Source organism: Nicotiana tomentosiformis, chromosome 2, assembly GCF_000390325.3.
Source record: "Nicotiana tomentosiformis chromosome 2, ASM39032v3, whole genome shotgun sequence".
Lineage (NCBI taxonomy): Eukaryota > Viridiplantae > Streptophyta > Magnoliopsida > Solanales > Solanaceae > Nicotiana > Nicotiana tomentosiformis.
The window spans coordinates 126,561,791-126,579,208 of NC_090813.1; the positions used below are offsets into that span (position 1 = coordinate 126,561,791).

General features: G+C 37.4%; 1 long non-coding RNA gene across 1 annotated transcript; it reads left to right on the plus strand.

The window, feature by feature from the left end:
- Nucleotides 1-2,864: 2,864 nt before the first annotated feature.
- On the plus strand, nucleotides 2,865-3,623 carry LOC117273985 (uncharacterized). The gene is made up of 2 exons (XR_004504031.2): nucleotides 2,865-3,165; nucleotides 3,405-3,623. It is a non-coding gene; the product is annotated as an uncharacterized lncRNA (long non-coding RNA).
- The last annotated feature ends 13,795 nt before the right edge of the window (nucleotides 3,624-17,418 follow it).

The window sequence follows — 17,418 nt, forward strand, 5'->3', positions numbered from 1 at the left end:
TAGTGATTGAGTATTCCCCTCCTTCTGTAAGAATGTATTTCCCCTGATGATACCATGCATGCATTACCTCCTTCATACCATTTAGTTTTCTCCAATACCAGCTACTGTCTTGAGGTGCTTGATGTGACCATATATTATTATCAACTTTTATCTTTGTTTTTTTGCTTTTTTAATATTATGATTTTTTCTCTTTTTAATCAACATTATGGATTTACCTATAGAACAAAAATATTTTTTTTTAAAATAAAAAATAAAAAAATATTTTTCTAGCATTGTAATGTTGAAATAATAATATAATTGAGCATAATATTCAAGAATATGTAATGTATATTACAAAAATACTTTTATTTTAAATAATTATTTTCTATAGTACGTGCATGGAGTATATATTTTAAAACTTTATTTTCTTTCATTCTCAATTATGTAAATTAATTTTTGAGTTTTTTTTGTTAATATCAAAATTATTATTACGAACAAATTATTCTAATTAATTTTCTACTATGCTCAATATTTTATTATTCCAACACTATATATGCTTAAATACTATTTTAATTTTTTTAATTATAAATAAAATTTATTTATTCTAAGGTAAGTCCATAATATAAATTAAAAAGAGAAAAAAAAATATTATATTAGAAAGCTAAGAAAAAAAAAAGGAAGATAAAAGTTGATAATTTAGAGGGTAAAATAGGTATTTGACGATCAAAAATTTGAGAAATCTAGTTGGGTGACCTTCTGAGTGCTATTGACATAATTAAGTGACTTTATTATTACAAACGAAAGAAAGATGACTTTGGTAGATCATTTTGAATAGTTGAGTGACCATTTAAGTAATGGACTCGGTAATGAACACAAAGTTGAATGAACACCCATAAAATTTACTCCAAATCCACACATATACATTACTAATACATAGCAGCGTTCAGCTAAATATATTAATCAAACCTAAAACCATCATATTTCCCTCTTTAGTTAATTGGTGGATTAGTTATATTGCAAATCACCGTTTATCATATCTCTATGGCATTTACATATTCTTAATTGCCGAATCAAATTTGTTTTTGTTTTTTTGGGTTAAATTTCAACTTCAAGTCTTATTTCTGAACACAAAAACTAATTAAGGGAGGCAAAAAATTAAAGGAATTTTATTTGGGTATTTCTTTAAAGTATATATATATATATATATATATATATATATATATATATATATATATATATATATATATATATATATATATATATATATATATATATCAACTAATTTTGTTCCCTATAGCAAAAGTCTCACCTAACCCTAAGCTTCGATGTCAAGCTGCTTAGGTGCTGTTAGTTTGGTACGATAGTGTCTAGAACCAAAGATAACAGGAAGAAGAATCTTAGTTCAACTCGTAGTATTTTTTTATTATTTGTTTTTCGTGGCCTTTCTCAATATTTTCTGAAACCGGCCCTCACCGAATAGTAGTACTCCGTATTAATTTATATTTTGCTCCCCATACAATAATAAAATTGATAATATTTCATAGACCAATAAGCCAAACGTTTAGTGAGTTTGGTGAGGTTCTATTTGATGTAGATCTAGAATTTTAAACTCGTGAAGTGGAAATTTTCTACATGCTGCATTCTTGCTTGACAATAAGTAGAAGTATAATATATGCATTTATTTTTTTTAAAATCAAATATACATCGTTCGAGTTGAAAGTGTTTATGCACTTAAATTAGCTGCCAATAATATATAATGGGTTAGCCATAGGTGAGGTTTTAGCGGGGAAGGATTAATTAAGGTAGTAGTGATTAGGGGATCAGTTTCTTGAGCTGTGACTATCATTTGGCCTGCTGATTTCAATTGATAGTCAAATATAATAATTAGGGGAAAAATAAGCTTATAATCAAAGAATCAGGTAATAAGTCCGTTATATTAAGAGCACAACTAGAAGAAAAAGCTTTGACCTTTGAGTGATATGCAAGTTACGACCACCTTAATCAACGAACAAAACAAAACTGCTACTCATTTTGTCGTGTACAGTCCAGAGAGCCCATTCTTCTTGTTGGGAAGTGAGTAGTGTAGGCAAAATTTCAAGAAACAGGATGCCATTTTTTCATAGAATAGCAAATTACCCAATTGGCTTTTTGTCTCAAGGTGAACCCAAGAGCACCAGTATTTGGAAGATCAAGGGTGCGTTTGTACCAAGGAAAATATTTTCTAATTTTTTCATGTGTTGGCTTAAATGTTTCGAAAAATATTTTTCCCGTGAACTCATTTTTCTCCAATTGGAGAAAAATATTTTCCATGTCAAAAGAAGGAAAAATATTTTTCAAAACTCTTTTTCAACCATCTTCATCATGATATAGAAACGTATTTTCTTTCATTTCAACCAAATGAGTACTTTCTTTTCATGATATAGAAAAAGTATTTTCTTTCATTTCAACAAATTAAGTATTTTCTTTTCCTGATTTAGAAAAAAATTCTTTCTTTTAACAAAATGAGTACTTTCTTTTCGTGATGTATAAAAAATATTTTCTTTCATTTCAACAAAGCGAATACTTTCTTTTTATGAGGTAGAAAAAGTATTTTATTTTATTTCAACAAAATGATTAATTTCTTTTCACGTTGTAGAAAAGATACTTTACTTTTCAACAAAAAAAATATTTTCTTCTTGGGAAATGCATAAGTACCCCCAACCTATTGCCGAAGTCCCGATACACACATTTCCTTTTAGGGTGTCTTATTACCTTCCTGAACTATTTTAAAACACAATTGTTGCACCCTTGAAAGGCCGCAACCACAACATAATCATTGAAGCCACGAGCTAGGTGCATTTCATTAGGAATTTTTTTATCTTTTCTTATTCTTTCCCTTGTTTTTTGTTTTATTATTCTATTTTTTTTCCTGTCTTTTTCTTTCCCTTCTCTTCCTCCAATTACGTACCTTCTTCCCAAAACATGACCACCCCCACTCCCACAAACTTCTTTCCAGATTTTCTTTTTTATGTAATTTTTCTTTTTTATTTATCAAATCTAAATTTGTTATTTAGTTTGTGGTTATGCAACAAGAATATAACTATAAATGGTGGGATCTGATGTTAATATGAAGGACCCGCTGATGAAATTTATGCAAAATTCGATCGGAAAAAAAGGATTTCGATTGTCGAAAAATTTTCCGCCGAGGTACTTCTTTCAGATCCTGGTTATTTTTCTTGCAAATTTATGGACCGATAATAGAAAAAATTTCTACAACCCCGAATCCTTCATAGATTTGTTTAGTTCTCAAATCATTTAAAATGAATCTGCAATTACTGAGTTGTTTAAATAATCTTTGTCTTCTTGAAAAGCTAGTTACACTATCTTCAGCGTGGTGCTTCAGTGGTATTTCAGTGGCTTACTGTTGATTTTGAAATTGGGTGTAGGGTGGCCTCTTGGTGGATTATGGCAGCAGGGGTTGCTATATACAGCTTGTGGCAGTGGCGGAGAAATTTGGGAGTTGCGACGCGAAGGTTGCATCGGCCACGTTGCTAGTCGGGTAGAGGAAGAAAAGAAATTAAAAAAGAGATAGAAATAGAAAAGAAAGAAAAACTAAAAAGTTGTACTACATATATATTTAATAAAAGGCATATTAAAAATATAAATATAGTACTATTTATTTTCTTGCTCACTCTCTTATACTCACTTTGCCACGTAAGCATTTAGGGATGTAATAATTTTATTTTAAAATAGTTTACGGGAGTAATAGGACCCCCGAAAAGAAAAAGTGTGTAGTTAAAACTTCGGTCATAGGTTAGGGGTACTTATGTATTTTTCCTTTCTTTTTAGTTATCGAGCTCAAATTTCAACATTGTTCTTGTGTGAAAAAGTGAAGTAGCACGTTAGTTCCTTTGGGTTTGTGTGAAAATAGTTAAATTCTTGAAGAAAATAGAGTCTCGGAGGGGGAGGGGGAGGGGAGCGAAGGAGTATAGGAAACATGAGGATTTTGGGGAAGGTGAGTTGAGGAGAGTAGCATAAAAAATTATTTTCTTAAAAATATTTTATACTCTCTAACCAAACACTAGAAAATATTTTTCAGAAAAATTTTTTTCACTCACCAACCAAACAAAGGAGAATAAATGATAAAATCACTTATTTTCCATGAAAATATTTTTCAGGAAAAGATTTTTCACATTTTTCAAGAAAGGTATTTCATGAAAAATATTTTCCATCATACCAAACACACCCCAAAAGTTGAATTTTTAAAGCTCAAGGAAATGTGCTTTTTAGAATAAATTATGCAACTTTCATATCAAGATTTTTAGTACTAGCATTACTAGAAATTCGGCCAAAATCGGCCGTGCAAAAAACCGACCGAAGTAGGTTGATTTTTTAAAATATTCTATTTTTAATTTTTTTTTTTTTTTTGGCGCAAAAATGCGGAAAATTATTTTAGCATCTCGCGAAATTTAAAGATTAATATTCAAAAAACCGACCGAAGTTGGTCGGTTATTTTAGTAAGTCATTTTAAAAAACTGACCGATTTCGGTCGGTAATTTTGTATTTTTAATAAAACGACTGAAATCGGTCGGTTATTTTAAAAGAAAGTCATAAACCAAATTGTACCAATAATCTAGTGGTAGAATAGTATCATGTCATAGTACAAACCCTAGTTCGAGCCCCCGACGGTGCATGTTTTAATTGCATAATTAAAAATACCGACCGACTTCGGTCGATTTTTTCGGCAGATTTTTATTTTTGGGTCGTTTGTGAAAATTAATTTTACCGACCGAAATCCGTCGAAGATTGCGACCGACTTCAGTCGCTATTTTTTACCGATCAACTAAATTTCGACGGATTAAAGTCGGTCGGAAATCGGTCGGTTTTTTTAGTTTTCCGACCGATTTCATTCGGTATTTCTGGACAATTTTAAGCAGTTTTCTAGTAGTGACTTTTAAGTTGTAATTAACTTCTAAGTCTTCCCTTTTTTCTCGCGCAACTTACTAGTTTTGGCCATATTATCCCCTTTTTAAAGTTTTTACACACCATTTAGAGAAGATATTACGTACTTATTAGCTTTAACTATAAAAGTATTTATGGGTAAACTACTTCATATTTCTTCCTTAGACGTTTTATTCATGACACCAAATGCATTTGAATAAATTAACTATGATTATGTGTCGTAGAACTCTTCTGCTCGTTAATTATAGTAGAAAAGTCTAACTTCTAAGCAAATGAGATCTTTTTAGAAACAAAACGAAATCAAGCAATCTGTAAAATTTAGTGGAAGATAAAAGTAGAACTTTTAAGAGGAGAAGCTTACAAAAGAAAGGACAAATTCGCCAAATTATAATTTTTTATGCTAATGGTGAATAGACTAAAAGTATTTTGAGAAGCAAAATAAACAATAGCCGTAGGCTAATATTGTACATATTACAATACAAATTTATTTATTCGTTTTAACTAAAGTTGGCTATTTACCAGAATTAACTATATTTTCTTTACAAATCATATACATGCCCCCCAAAAGGCTCCAAACCATAATTAGTGTATTTAATTAAGTGATTCAATTAATTTTTTTCCTTTTTTTCTCTACTTTCCTCTCTCTTCTTTGCCGCCTCCCTCTTTTTTTCTCTGCCATTTCTCCTCTCATTCCAACTCGTCCGCGCATTAATAGACAATTACCATCATGCAATAATTTATTTTATTTGTTTTCTCATTCCCTTTTTGTCATTGCAATTTAAGAATATTGAACACCATTTTGACAAATCAAATTAGTCCTGACGTTTAACTTATATCATATGAAGCCAATTCTCGAATCAAAACTGTAACGATCCGACCGGTCATTTTGCCTACTAGACCCCCGTTCCTCTAATTAAGGCTTCCCATATGTGCTTTTACTATTTTATGACTTGCGGGGATGACTGGTTTAGGTTTGGAAGGGTTCGGGTTGAAATCGGATCACTTAATTCCTTAATAGTGGCCTAAGGCGGCCAAGTTTGATTTGAGTCAACATCTTGAGTAAACGACCTCGTAACCAAGATTTGAAGGTTTCAATAGGTTCGTATGATAATTTTGGCCTTGGAAGCGTATCCGGATGTTGATTTAGAGGTCCGTAGGTCGTTTCGGCTTAAATTGGCGAAAGTTAGAAAGTTCAAGGTTTGAAAGGTTGAGAAGTTTGACCGGGAGTTTACTTTATTGATATCTAGGTCAGATTCCGATTCCGCAAGTTGGAATAGGTCCGTTATGCCATTTATGACTTGTACGCAAAATTTGGCGTCATTACGAGTTGATTTGATAGGAATCGGATGTGCATATGTGTTTTTAGAAGTTTTTGAGTTTCATGACTGAATTTATGCTAAAACGTTTTAGTGTTCGATTCGTGATTCTAGATGTTATTTTGGTGTCGATCGCACGAGCGAGTTCGTGTGATATTTTTAAACTTGTGTGGATATTTGGTGTGGAGCCCCGAGGGCTCGGGTGTGTTTCAAGTGCGGTTCGGAGTGTTTGGAAGAACTTCAGTTCTGCTGGTTTTTGGCTGGTGCTTCAGGTCTCGCGAATGCGAGATTTTGTTCGTATTTGCGAACCTCGCATTTGCGATTAGGGCTGCACATTTGCAAGGTTGGGGTGGCACTGATGTGTTCGCATTTGCAAAGGATTTTATCGTATTTGCTATGTCACCGGGGCGTGGCATTTTTCGCATTTGCGAGCCTTCTTCCGCTTTTGCGAGATGTCAAGCATCACATTTGCAAGCCTTTGTGTTGCATTTGCAACTGAGGCAGAGTTGGTCAGGCTTCGCTTTTGCGACGCCTTTGTCGCATTTGCGACCATCGCATTACAGATACTGCAAATGCAACATCTGCGACTGGTGCAAGTGCTTTTATTACGGGACTTAACTTCTTTTCCCTCATTTCCTACTTGGTCTTAGGCGATTTTGAGAGCATTTTATGGGGGATTTCATCAACATCAAGAAGTAAGTGATCCCTATCAATTCTTTAGCTAAACACATGGATTATGGGTAGATTTAATATAAGATTAAAGGAAAATTATGGGATTTTTGGTAGAACCTAGGGTTTTTGTAAAAAATAAGATTTGACCACAAAATCTATTATGTAATTGGAATTAAATTATATATTTGAGTTCGTGAGGTCATGGGTAACATTTATATTCGGAAATTTCCGAAATTCAGGTACGGGGGCCCGGGGGTGAATCTTTCAAATGTGGTTGGATAATTACTCTAATAGCTAAAATATGAACTTTTGAGCATATATTTATTAGTTTATACGACTTTTGGTTAGTTTCAGAGTCCTCAGCGTCGTTTGAGGAGTTTTAGTGAGGTTGAAGGGCCAGATTGAGTACTTGGAATCGAGGTAAATCTCTTGCCTAACCTTGTAAGAGAGAACTTATCCCCTTAGGTGTATTATTGTTGTGTGCTACTTGTTGTGGGGAGCTACGTGCGCACGAGGTGACGAGAGTCCGTACGTAGCTATATTTCATGATTTGTCTGGGTAGACTTAGACTCACATCATGCCTTAATTATACTGTTTATTTTTATCATGTGTATTATTTGTCTTGATTAGGACTGAGATTGAGGATTTAAATTTGAGATATCGACTTAGTCTCTTACTTTAGAAAAGTTGGGAAATACTTGATAAACTATGAATTTGTCTTCTCATCTCGCAAGTGATTCCGCGAACGAGGTAAATTCTCTACTCTTATGGGATCGGGTCGTTCCCCTCGGCAGTGATATCATCTACTTTTATGGGATCGGGTTCGCCTCGGCAGTGACATAAACTACTCTTGTGGGATCGGGTTGTTCACCTCGGCAGGTTGATAATACTATTCTTATGGGATCGTGTCGTTCGCCTCGGCAGTACTGAATACCACTATTCCTATGGGATCGGGTCGTTCGCCTTGGCAACTTCGTGCTTAATAATTATAACTGGAATTGGCTTGGTAATTATTGAGTTAGTACCTTCAAGGCCGGATATGAAACGTTTATTGATTTGACATAGCCTCATGTGTGGACTTACTTGTCACGACCCGAAATTTTCACCTTCAGAACCGTGATGGCGCCTAACATTTCACTTGCTAGGCAAACCAACGTTAGAATAATTTTAACCATTTTTAACAATTCATCTTAATTAAATAGTAAAGAAACCAACAACCAGAATAATATCTGAATTTTAAATGAACAAACTAAAATAATAACGATGTCTAAATATCATACCAAAATTGGAGTCACAAGTGCACGAGTTTCTAGAATAATACAAATAAGGGTCTAAATAAAAATAATGTTGTCTGAAAGGAAGCACACAACTAAGATAATATAGAAGGGGACTTCAGAGCTGCGAACGTTGTGCAACTATACCTCAAGTCTCCTATGATAGCTGAATCCGAGCAAATCTACAGTACGCCACTGGGACCAACTCCGGTATCTGCACAAGAAGTGCAGAGTGTAGTATGAGTACAACCGATCCCATGTACTCTGTAAGTGCCGAGCCTAACCTCGACGAAGTAGTGACGAGGCTAAGGCAGTCAACTTACATTAACCTGTACGCAATAATAATAATAATAATAATAATAATAACAAGAATAGAGGTAAGACAGGTAAATCATATCAATAATTGAAGTCAATTCAGCAGTCATAACCCTCCAATTAATTTCCGTTGCGGCATGTAACCAGCTCCAACAATAAACTTAACATAAAATCCATTGCGGCGTGCAACCCGATCCAACAATATAATCTTTCGAATAAATTCCGTTGCGGCATGCAACCCGCTCCAATAATATAAACTTAAATATAATCCGTTACGGCGTGAAACCCGCTCCAACAATATATTCTTTCAAATGATTTCCGTTGCAGCGTGTAACCCATTCCCCCAATATAATTTAACAACACTCATGTAAAACTACTTTAATAAATTCAGCAATTATTACGTAAATATGTGGCAACAAAGCATACAATAATTATGATTTTTTAGGAGACAAGTAATGACAGGTAGCAATTAATTGTAGAAATCAGGGAGAAATAGGCAATTTAAAATTTAATATGCTAATTGTCAAGTAGTAATTAAGACACATAAGTCAAATAAGCATGTAGCAATTATCGCATAAATTCAAAACATAATTTTGGGCAAGGAATATGAGAAAGATAATTAATACAATAATTTATTCATAATTTAAAATAATTTATGATTTTTAAATAAATATGCAAACAATAAATTTGATGACGTATAGACACTCGTCACCTCGCCTATGCGTCGTTACACATGAAATTAGCGTAACAATTAATTCAAGGGTTCTATTCTCTTAAGTCAAGGTTAACCACAATACTTACCCCGTTTTGTAATTTCAAGTGATCACTCGACCACAAATTTTCCTTTCGAATTAGTCTCCTATCAAATTATTGGCCAACAGTTCAATTGCAGCTTTAGAAATTATTCACATTTCAAAAGAGACTTAATTTAAGTCATTTTCGAAAAAGCCAACCAAAAGTCAACGTGGGACCCACTTTTCGAAACCCGACGAAAAATTACGGAATTCGTACACCCGTTCCGATACGAGTTCAACCATACTAAAATTATCAAATTCTGACATCGGATTGTCTTTCAAATCCTAAATTTTTGTTTTTGGAAAGTTTTATAAAAATTCCAATTTTTTCCATCTAAATCCGAAATAAACGATGAATATAAATATGGATTTATGAAATATAATCACTTTCGGATATAGAACACTTACCCAAGTCGATGTCGTGAAAAATCACTTTGGAATCGCCCAAATTCGAGACTCAAAACTCAAAAATGAGCAAAAATAACTAACACCCGATTTTATGTATTATGTCCAGCATTTTAGCATCTGCGGACAAATTTTCGCATATGTGAGCTCGTATTTGCGAGAAAAAATCTCGCATATGCAAAAAAGTCTTGCCAGATGAGTGTCCGCATCTGCGCAAATTGAGCAGCATTTGCGGTTGCGCAGAAACGCATGAAGAGCCGCAGAAGCGGTCTCTTCGCATTTGCGGTCGCTGAGCCGCAGAAGTGATGGGCACACCTGTGACCATTTGCTCGTAGAAGGTAGAAGGCTGCCCAGGCTCCAGATTGCAGAAGCAACAAGGCTCTCCGCGGAAGAGGGGCCGCACCTGCGCTCCAAAAGTCGCAGGTGCGAAGCACCAGAACGAGACCTGTGTTCTTGAACAAAAATGGTCTGAAACTCGTCTGAAACTTACCCGAGCCTCTCGGGACCTCGTCCGAATATTCCAACAAGCCCCGTAACATAATTCGGACTTACTCGGGGTCTCAAATCACGTCAAATAACGTCGCAATTACAATTCACACATCGATTCAGACTTATGAGTTTCAAACTTTTCACTTTACAAAAGTAAACTCACACTGAAACTTATTAAATGAATCTAGAATGATTTCAAATTTGGCGCAAAAGTCATAAATGATATAACGGAGCTATTCCAACTCTCGAAATCTCAATCTGAGTCTGATATCGATAAAGTCAAATTCACAGTCAAACTTTGGAAATCTTTAGACTTTAGATTTCTAGTTTCAGTTAAATGGCGATAATTCGAGCTAGGGACCTACGAATTCAATTTCGGGCATACACCAAAGTCCCAAATCACGATACAGACCTACCAGAACGTTTACTCAAAACGTTGACCAAAGTCAACTCAAATGCGTTTTGAAGCTCCATTTCACATTTTAATCAATTTTTCAAATACAAACTTTCTGAAAAAAAATTGCGGACTGTGCGCGCAAGTCGAGAAATACTGAAAAGAGCTATTCGAGATCTCAGAACACAGAAATAAATGTTTAAAATTAAAGATGAGATATTGGTTCATCACATTCTCCACCTTTAAAACAAACGTTCGTTTTCGAACGAAATTAGAAAATTCCCTGAGCTGGTGAAATGGTGTGGATATCTATTCCGCATGTTAGACTCGGACTCCCAGGTAGCTGCCTCAATCGACTGACCTCTCCATTGCACCCGAACTGAAGGATAACTCTTAGACCTCAAATGTCGGACCTGCCGAGCTAGAATATCTACCGGCTCCTCCTCGTAAGTCGAATCCTTATCCAATTGGACTGAGCTGAAATCTAACACATGGGACGGATCACAATGATATTTTCGGAGCATAGACACATGGAACACTGAATGAACTGCTGATAAACTAGGTGGTAGTGCAAGCATGTAGGCTACTTCACCTACCCGTTCAAGAATTTCAAAGGGCCCGATATACCTAGGGCTCAACTTGCCCTTCTTTCCGAATCCCATTACACCTTTCATAGGTGAAACCCGGAGCAATACTATTTCTCCTGCCATGAATGCAACGTCACGAACTTTACAGCCGGCATAACTCTTTTGCCTATACTGAGCTGTGCGAAGTCGATCCTGAATAACCTTGACCTTATCCAAGGCATCGTGTACCAAATCATTACCCAATAATCGAGCCTCTCCCAGTTCAAACCAGCCAACTGGCGAACGACATCGCCTCCCATATAATTCTTCATATGGAGCCATCTGAATGCTCGGCTGGTAGCTGTTATTATAGGCAAACTCCGCAAGTGGCAAGAACGGATCCCAAGAACCTTCAAAGTCTATAACACAAGCGCGAAGCATATCCTCCAATATATTAATAGTGCGCTCTTAATGTCCGTCTATCTGTGGATAAAATGTTGTACTCAACTCAACTCGCGTGCCTAGCTCACACTGTACATCCTTCCAAAAGTGTGAGGTGAACTGTGTACCTCGATCAGAAATGATAGACACAGGCACACCGTGAAGGCGGATGATCTCGTAGAAGTAAATCTTCGCTAACCACTCTGAAGAATAGGTAACAACTACTGGAATGAAATGTGCTGATTTGGTCAACCTGTCCAATATGACCCATACTGCATCGAACTTTCACTGAGTCCGTGGGAGCCCAACAACAAAATCCATAGTGATACGCTCCCACTTCCACTCAGGAATTTCTAACTTCTGAAGCAAACCACCAAGTCTCTGATGCTCGTACTTGACTTCCTGACAATTTAGACATCGTGCTACATATGCAACTATATCCTTTTTCATTCTCCTCCACCAATAATACTGCCACAAATCTTGATACATTTTGATGGCACCTGGATGAATAGAATACCATGAACTGTGGGCCTCTTCAAGAATTAATTCACGAAGCCCATCCACATTAGGCACACAAATACGACCCTGCATCCACAGAACTCCATCTTCCCCCAGAATAAGCTTCTTGTCACCATCGTGCCACACCGTGTCCTTAAGGACAAGCGAATTAGGATCATCATATTGCCGCTCTCTGATGCGCTCATATAAAGAAGACCGAGCGACTGTGCAAGTTAGAACCCTACCGGGATCTGAAACATCTTACCTCATGAACTGATTGGCCAAAGTCTGAACATTGCAGCTAACGGCCTCTTACCATCTGGAATATATGCAAGGTTGCCCATACTCACAACCTTTCTACTCAAAGCATCGGCCACCACATTGGCCTTTCCAGGGTGATACAAAATGGTGATATTATAGTCTTTAAACAACTCCTACCATCTTCTCTGCCTCAAATTGAGGTCTTTGTTTGAACATGTACTTTAGACTACGATGATCAGTGAATACCTCACACGAGACACCGTAAAGGTAATGCCTCCAAATCTTCACCGTATGAACAATGGCTTCCAATTCTAAGTCATGAACATGGTAATTCTTTTCAGGAATCTTCAACTGTCACGACGCATATCCAATCACTCTGCCATCTTGCATTAATACTGCACCAAGCCTAATGTGAGATGCATCATAATATACCGTACAAGATCTTGAACCTGTGGGTAATACCAACACTGGCATTGTAGTCAGAGCAGTTTTGAGCTTCTAAAAGCTCAACTCACACTCGTCTGACCATCTGAATGGGGCACCCTTCTGGGTCAATTTGGTCAGTGGGGATGCTATGGATGAAAACCCCTCCTCGAACCGGCGATAATAACCTGCCAAACCCAGGAAACTCCGGATCTCTGTAGCTGAAGTAGGTCTAGGCCAATTATGAACTGCCTCAATCTTCTTAGGATCCACTTTTATGCCTTCTGTCGATACAACATGCCCCCAAAAGGCAACTAGTCTAACCAAAATTTGCATTTTGAAAATTTGGCATATAATTGATTATTCTTCAAAGTCTGAAGCACAATCCGAAGATGTTGCTCATGCTCCTCTTGACAGCTGGAGTAAATCAAGATATCATCAATGAATACAACCATAAAAGAATCCAAATAGAGCTTGAATACCCGGTTCATCAAATCCATAAATGATGTTGGGCATTTATCAGCCCAAATGACATCACTAGGAATTCATAATGCCCATACCGAGTTCGAAAAGCTGTCTTAGGGACATCTGATGCCCTAATCTTCAACTGATGGTAACCAGACCTCAAATTGATCTTTGAAAACACCTTGGCACCCTAAAGCCGATCGAATAAGTCATCAATTCTTCGCAATAGATACTTGTTCTTGATAGTAGCCTTGTTCAACTGTCAATAATCTATACACATCCGCATTGAACCATCCTTCTTCTTTACAAATTACATTGGTGTACCCCAGGGCGAGATGCTAGGTCTAATGAATCCCTGGTCAAGCAAGTCTTGTAACTGCTCCTTCAATTCCTTTAGCTCCAGCGGGGCCATACGGTATGGTGGAATAGAAATAGGCTGGGTGCCCGAAGCTAAATCAATATCTCTGTCGGGTGGCATCCCCGACAAATCTGCAGGAAATACATCTAGAAACTCACGGACAATTGGGACTGAATCCATAGAAGGAACATCCACACTAGGATCATGAATATAAGCTAAATAATCTAGACACCCATTCTCGACCATACACTGAGCTTTCATATAAGAGATAACCTTGCTAATAGAATGGCCAGGAGTCATTTTCCACTTTATTCGAGGTAACCCCGGCATGGCTAAAGTCACCGTCTTGGCGTGACAATCCAATATAGCATGATAGGATGACAGCCAATCCATATCCAAGATGACATCAAAATCTACCATATAGAGAAGTAGAAGATCCACGTTGGTCTCAAGACTCCCAATAGTAATCACACACGAACGATATACATGATCTATAGCGATAGAATCCCCCACCGGCGTGGACACGTGCATAGAAGCACTCAAAGAATCACAAGGCACAATTAAATATTAAGTAAAGAAGGAGGACACATAGGAATAAGTAGATCTGGGATCAAATAGAACTGAAGCATCTCTATGGCAAACTGGAACAATACCTGTGATCACGACATCGAATGACTCGGCCTCAGGCCTGACTAGAAAAACATAAAATCGGGGTTGAGCCCCACCTGTATCTCTAGGACGGACCCTAACTGGCTAACCTCTACTCTAACAACCTGACCTCCACCTCTAACAACCTGACCCCTGCCCCTAGCTGGCTGGGCAGGCGATGGAGCAACTGCTACCTATATGATGGCATGAATCCTGTTGAGATATGTTGCTCGACAACCTAGGGCAATATCTCCTGATGTGACCAATATTCCCACACTCATACCACCCATCCTGCTGTTGTGGCTGCTAAAGCTGAAGCTGACCCGAACGGGCCGGATAACCACTATAGCGACTCTGGAGCAGTGGTGCACTGATAGGAGCCGGATGTGCACTAAATTTCGGCTTCCTAGAGAAAGGCATAATAGGATCATGACTCCCTGAAGCACTGTGAGATGCTTGAAGTTCTAAATTAAATGGACTGGGAGGATGACCCCTACTATAAGTACCCCTGCCTTTAGATGAGACGCCTCTGAAATTACTGGAATGACGGGGCCTCTTATCTGACACTGGCCCTCTCTCCTGAGCACGAACTAACCCGATTCACCTAGCAATATTAATAGTTGTCTGGAAGGAAATATCACTTCCTGTCTCTTTGGCCATCTGAAGCCTAATAGTATAATTGAGTCCATTAATGAATCTCCCCACTCTCTCTTTTTCAGTAGGAAGCAAGACGATGGCATGACGTTCTAAGTCTACAAATCAGGTCTCATACTGGGTAATTGTCATACTACCCTACTGGAGACGCTCAAACTGCCTGCGGTATTCCTCTCTCAGTGTAATAGGAACAAACTTCTCCAGAAACAGTTGTGAGAATTGCTCCCAGGTAAGTATAGATGAATCAGCTGGTCTAGTAAATATATAATCTCTTCAACACCTCTTGGCGGAACCAATCATCTGAAACACAGCAAAATCAACCCCGTTGCTTTCAACTATCCCCATATTCCGCAACACCTCATGGAAGCAGTCAAGATAATCCTGTGGGTCCTTAGTATGGGTACCACTAAAGTGAACTGGAAAGAGTTTAGTAAACTTGTCCAATCTCAATAAGGCCTCAGAATACATGGCGGGCCTATCACCGGTATGTGCCACAACAACTGGCTGAACCACCCCAACTGGCAGGACTGCTGGAGCCTGATACTAGGGAGAAATCTGCTTCGGAGCGGGAGTAGTGGGAGTTTGTGCTCCTCCCCCAGCCTGTGAGACGCCTGATGCCACTGGAAATGTACCATTATGGGTCACACCCTCCATTAGGCTCACCAAACGGACTAAAGCGTCTTGAAATAGCTATGAATCCTTCCAGGACCTGAACTGGTCCAATAGGTACAATCTGAGCTGGAACCTCCTCTTCAAAATCCACCTGAGGATCCACAACAGGTGCTGCTGCTCGAGCTCGAGGCTGGGCTCTGCCTCAGCCTCAGCCTCTAACGTGACCTCGACCTCAGCCTCTACCCCTGGACATAGTTGTCACAGAGGGCTCTGACTCATGTCCAACGGTAGATGTAGTACGTGTTCTCACCATCTACGAGAGAACAAGAATAGATTGGTTCAATCATCGATGATAGAATAAAAATTGCACGACAGAATAAGAAAGAAGTGATATTGTTCCTAAACTTCATAGGCTCTGGAAGATAAGTACAAACGTCTCTGTACCGATCCTTCAGACTCTAATAAGCTTTCTCGTGACTCGTGAGACCTAAGTAACCTAGTGCTCTGATACCAACTTTGTATCACCCCGAAATAATTTTGAAGTACTTAAGCACTATTAAGGAAGTTGATGTGTGCTAATTATATTATTTTATGTAAAGACGAGGGCTATTAATATGATAGATATCAATTGGATATGATAATAAGTGTACGAGGCATATTATAAGTGACGTGGGGTCTAAGAAGAGGCCTAAGTCTAAGCCAAGTTGAAAAATACATGATAGACTAAAGTTCCAAATGAGTACGCACAAGACCAAACTTTGGACGAGTATATCTACATATATATAAAGATTTATGTGATGAACAATCCATCAAATGAAAGATCTTCGAGTCTAGTTTCTAACGCTTCAAGCCATTCATTATTTGGACACTCCTACAAGAGGTTATGACTAAATTACCAAAAGCTAGCAAAATGTGACACTACCGCGCCGCCCCATGTGGCATGCCTGTGGGGATATCCAAAACACTTCAAATTTTAGTTTATAGGCACCTTTTTCACTACCGTGCCGTGCGCCACCCCATGCGAAGCGGCTGTGTAAATTTTGAGGTTTTTATAACCCGGCCCCATTTTAATAAATAGCCTTTGGGGCTTTATTTGGGATGATATTCTGTTGAGTCTAGAGAGAGGTGAGAGCATTTTAAAGTGAGAAGGAGAAAAGCTAACCTCCCAATCATACAATCTTGCATCAATCTTCAAGAATCAAGGAAGTCAATCACTAGAATATCCTTCATCCGGTTAAGTCCTACTTCTAAGCTTTCATACAAGAGGTTATGAGTTTAAATATATTGTGGGGTTGAAAATAAGCCATGCATGTGACACAAAGTTGTAGTATGTGGGGTTAATGAACTATTTTGGGTAGTTTCTTGTTAAAATTGGTTGAGGGATGAAAGGATCTCCATTGTAGAGCTTTGTAGTCTATTTCGCATGTTAGGTGTTTGACAAAATCCTAAGAGAGTTACATCATGGAAAACCTTCTAATTATTAACCGATTTTCACTATCTTCCTATAGATTGTTATTGCTAGAAGTGTTGGGAGTTGTAATAACTTAAGGAAAGCTCGGACAAGGTATGTTGGCTAAACTTTCTCTCTTAGAATCGAATTCCATAATGTTCCTGTAAGTTCAAGTATGGTTGGATCAAGATTTCTAATTTCTATATTCCGGGTTATCTCCTATAAACTTGACTATTCCGAATGAGCCTTAATTCGAAAGATATATGTTCAAAGTATGGTTTGCGTATTAAAATATTATGACTTTGAGTCGTGTTTTAAATGAAAACTAGTATACCAATTGGGTGAGAAAAACTCGATGTGCTTAAGACTCTAAATTGCTTGATTAAAAATATCTTGTTATTGATAATCTATAAAGATGCTTGAAAATAAAATAAGTTAATTGGGGATATAGAGTGTGGCCAAC